At 53.8% G+C, this 4,533-nt stretch overlaps 1 long non-coding RNA gene across 1 annotated transcript; it reads right to left on the bottom strand.

The window, feature by feature from the left end:
- Positions 1-1,172: 1,172 nt before the first annotated feature.
- LOC309850189 lies at positions 1,173-4,496 on the bottom strand. The gene is made up of 3 exons (XR_014304124.1): positions 4,330-4,496; positions 2,281-2,532; positions 1,173-1,435 (listed from the first exon to the last, which is right to left on the bottom strand). It is a non-coding gene; the product is annotated as an uncharacterized lncRNA (long non-coding RNA).
- Positions 4,497-4,533: the final 37 nt, after the last annotated feature.

The following is a 4,533-nucleotide window of genomic DNA, read 5'->3' as shown; positions in this document are numbered from 1 at the left end:
AGGCATCCAGCATGCCCGGCTCCTTCCTGCGGTCTGCAAACACTTACCCTGGCCCCTCTCCTCCGGGAGCCAGGGGAGGCTGAGGAACTCTCCCACTTCCCTAGACCACCAAGGAGCCCTGGGCCCAGCCGAACCGTATCACCCTGAGCACACCAGCCTCATCCCCACTCATCTTGGAGGTTCCCTGTCTTTCTTCATGTCCGTGTGGAGGACAGAGGCCCACTGAAGAAGGGGCTGAGAATCCATGGGCAACGAGAAGGAAATTACTATCTGTTTTGTGCTGAGCGTAGTACTGGGTGCTCAATCCAGGTTGCCCTATCTCAACCACATCACAGTCCTGCCACGAAGTGAGGGCAATTACCCTCATTTTGAGGCAAGGGAAGGGATGTTTGCAGTAGGTCCATAACTTGCCAAAGTTTACATACCTTGCGAGCGGCGGAGCCGGCATCTGAACCCAGATCTCCCAAATCGGAGCATCACCCCTGGGCTTCCAAGTTGTCTATTATTTTGTACAGTCTTATCTTTTATCCAGACAGTAAACTCCCATGCAGCCCAGTCCTGGGTGTTTAGCCTCCAGGTCCTTCCCCACTGTTGTGGGTGCTGCCTGCTCTGGGACCATGGGGACCATGCTTTTAGTCCCATGGTCCCCACTCACTGGCTTATCGCACAACTGCGGACCAGTCTCTTTACCTGTCGGGGCCTCGGTTTCTTCACTTGAAAACGAAGCTGTAAAACTAGATGATCTTAGGGTTCTTTTCAACTTGAGGGTTCTGGGACATTGAGAATTTACCCCCATCGGCGGGCTCCTCCTGCCTTTGGCCTTCATGGGCAGCGTGGCAAAGCTGAAAGTGGATGAAGAGTCACGTCTGAGGTTATATGGGGTATTAATTAAACTGTCATTAACATTTGAAACCAAAAATAGTTGGGGATTTTAGGACTGATAAGGTGTTTTTTCTTTTCTTTCTTTTTTTTTTTTTTTAAGATTTTATTTATTTGACAGACAGAGATTGCAAGCAGGCAGAGAGGCAGGCAGAGAGAGAGAAAGGGAAGCAGGCTTCCCGCTGAGCAGAAAGCCCAATACACGGCTCCATCCCAGAACCCTGGGATCATGACCAGAGCTGAAGGCAGAGGCTTTAACCCACTGAGCCACCCACGCACCCCTGATAGGGTGTTTCTAATCCACAGTAGTTCTCTCTCTCTCTCTCTCTCCCTTCTATTTATAACAAACTCTGGTTTCCTCTAAGGATAGGTCTGTCTCCATCTGTAACAGAGGAAGTCAGGCTGAGCCCGCGCCTGAACAAAGACCTCCGAATCCGCACCCCAGTAGACCCTTTCTGGGGTTCTGAGCTCCGGTTGGCAGGTGGAGCTGGGCTCTCTGTCCAGGTCGCAGTGGTCGGTGTGGCCGGACTGGCAGGATGAGCTCGTGCCGCTTCTCCTGTGGAACCAAGGACCGCTGCTGGGGTGGTGCTGGCAGTGAGGCCTGGAGGTCCAGAACTCTGTACTCTCCACCCCAGTCCTTTAGGACAATGCTCGGTTTCTACAAATGTCAATGCCTAGTGCTAATCTTAAAGAAGATAAAAGGGAACAGGACTCAAGTTCAGGCTACCTCTGGAGACATTTTTAGAGCTAAGGTTATCTCTTAGGTATAATGATTTGTTACTGTAGGGTTGCTGCTGAGAGCTAGGCCGTGCCTGAGCGATCTGGGCCAGATGGCTTCCTCGAGTTGCTGCTGGAGTATTTTAACTACAGGAGTGGGAGCTTCCTGCCTGGGAGAGGGTCCTCCTCAGCTCCCCCATGTTCCCATCTGCCCAGACGCCCACAGCTCCTGTCAAGAGAAATGATGGACGCTCCTAGACACCCTGTGAGGAAAGGCCTCAGCTTGGGGCGAGAACTGGGGCTCAAACCCCAGTCCAAATAGGGGATTCGGGGCCAAACCCGGGAGAGTGTGTATGTGTGTGTGCTTGTTTCTGTCAGGAGGAGAGGAAAGGGGCGGGGGTTGGGGGAGATATGCATATAGGAAGCTCTTTAAGAAACTTCAGGGTTAGGGAAGGGAAGGAGAGCAGCTGGGGGGAGGAAGAAGCAGTGGGAAAGGGTGGGGGTGGGAGCCAACCAGAGAGAGGAAGCACAGGCTGAGCTAAAACTGCAGAGAGACTGAGGAGGGCAGGGATTGTCCCCGGCCTCCCGTGACCCATCTAATCTAAATCTCCCCAAGTTACAGTTTAAGCTGTTTCCTGCCACTGGGATCCCCCTCTGACCTCTGTGCCCAGTTTCCCTCCTCACCTCTGGGCAGCAGCGCCCAGGAGTCTGGGTCTGGTCATCTAGATGCCCTCTGCTCCCCGGTGGTCCAGGAAGGAGCTGCTGAGGTGGCCTGAGTTGTGCCTCGCTGCTCCTTCAGGCCTGACATCCTTCAGCCTGGAGGGATGGGCGCGGGGGAGGGGTAGTAGGTGCAGCAGCAGCTCTGGCGCCATTTCCCAGCAGTGGAGCCCTGAGTCAGAAGGGTCATCTACTCTCGGAAATCAGAAGGGACACCTCCTAGAGGCAGGAAACCAGAGATGAGCCCCAGAGTCATCCAGGGTCTGGTGGGCGGGAGAGCAGCTTTGCAAAACGCAGCACTATCATCCAGGAGGGCTAAACCTGGAGTGAAAGCCTGGGTCAACCCAGCTTCCTTCCCCCTGGGCAGTTGCCTGGAGGTGATTTGGGAAGTCTGGAATAAGACACAGGGGTTCAAATCCTGGGTCTGTTGCTTTTATGTTGGGTGAAACTCATTCTCCCCTTCTGCAAAAATGAAAAGTATTAATAATGCCCAGCTCATACATTAGGAGAATGAAAGTAAAAATATGCATAGAAAGTACCTGGTTCTCATAGAGGGTCCATAAATGTTAGCTACCTCCCACCTCTTATTTTGTTGGGAAGATGAGAAGAGACTGTCCAGGATCTGACTCAACACTCTGCGGGCCTGCTGCTCTGGGAGGGGTGAACTACTGGCCCCAGAGAGTGCTTCCTCTAGGTGCAAATGCTAATAAAAGATGTCGGATCCCACCAGCGCCTCCTCCCTCTCCTCCACCCCTGGGGCACCGCTGGTGGTGCCCTGTTTTCCATCAGGTTGGGGGAGGGGTGTGATTTGCCCTTGAAATTTGCCCTTGAAGTTATCACTGTTTTGGTTTGACTTTAACAGTGATCTGGACTACTGGATGGAGCAGTTATCTGTGCGGGTGAGTAGGGGAGGGAAGGGAGGAGAATGGCACCAACAGATACATCCTCAGGCCCTAACCCACACCCTTGCCAAAATCTCTGACATAGTTTCATCATCACTGGAGGGTGATGCAAGAGGCTTGGAGTCTGACTCCCCTTCCCCCCCTCCCCCAGAGAGCATCATCCACATCTGGAGCTGCAGCTGGGTCCTCCCCTTGGGCTCTTTCCAGGGAAAGGAGCGGTTGCAGTGTGGGAAGGGAGGGCAGCTGGTGAGGGCCCTGTGAATGGCCCCAGTGTTGGGAGTTGGGGAGGGGGGAGCAGGGAGAAGGTGTCTGGGCTCAGAGGGAGGGTAGGTGGAGTGGAAAGGGAATGGTGACTTCTCAGAGCACTGCTCTTCCCCATGTCTGCCCTGTGCTTAAAGGCTCCAGGGCCTCCTTGTCCTTTATATCCCTGTAAAGGCAGCTGCACTGCTTCATCCCCTTCCCCACCCACCTCACCCCTCCAGCCTCTACCCAGGTGCCTGGAGTTGAGTGCCTCCTTTGTTCCCTTGTCTCCCCGGAGCATTTCAGGCCTTCAACAATGACCCTCTGCCCCCACAGCCAAGACAGACTGCAAGCTAGGCTCAGAAGGGTCATCTTGTGGGACATAAAGGTCAGTGGAACTGCCTGGAGCAGAGGGAGGGGCCCATCTGGTCGAGGAGCCCAGCCAGGAATCAACCAAAAAATGAACTTTAAAGTGCTGTAGGGTGGGGGGGGTGCCTGGATGGCTCAGTCAGTTAAGCGGCTGCCTTTGGCTTGGGTCATGATCCCAGGGTCCTGTGATCGAGCCCCCCATCGGGCTCCCTGCATGGCTGGGAGTCTGCTTCTCCCTCTCTCTCTCTGCCTGCTGCTCTGCCTACTTGTGCTCTCTATCTCTCTATCAAATAAATAAATAAAATTTTTTTAAAAAAAGGAAAAAATGCTGTAGCGTGGAGGTGGAGGGAATTTTAGTCACCAGCAAGAATCTCCTTCAATAAAAGTTGACAAATTCACTATTATAAATTAGAAGGGAAGCTTTCAGGGCGCTTTCAAAATATAAACCGCTAATCGTGCGATGGTTTGAAGCGAAGCACTCCGTTGGGGAGACCTGGGTTCTTACCCTTTCTTAGCCACCAAATCTGTGTGACCTTGGGTAGTTCCCCTCTCTGCGTCCCAGTGGCCTCAGTTATGAAACGGAGGTCGCATCGAGGCTGAGATTCTGCAACTCCGGGGGGCCGCGGCTCCGGCGTGGTCAGCTTCTGAGCCCTCCTCCTCCCCGAACCTCCAATCCCGCCTGCCCCCCAGCGAGCGGGTGGACGCGAGC

The sequence above is a fragment of the Mustela nivalis genome (assembly GCF_964662115.1).
Source record: "Mustela nivalis genome assembly, chromosome: 16".
In the NCBI taxonomy this organism is placed as follows: Eukaryota; Metazoa; Chordata; class Mammalia; order Carnivora; family Mustelidae; genus Mustela; species Mustela nivalis.
The sequence above is the reverse complement of the archived record's forward strand: the minus strand, read 5'-3'. Positions and strand labels throughout refer to the sequence as shown.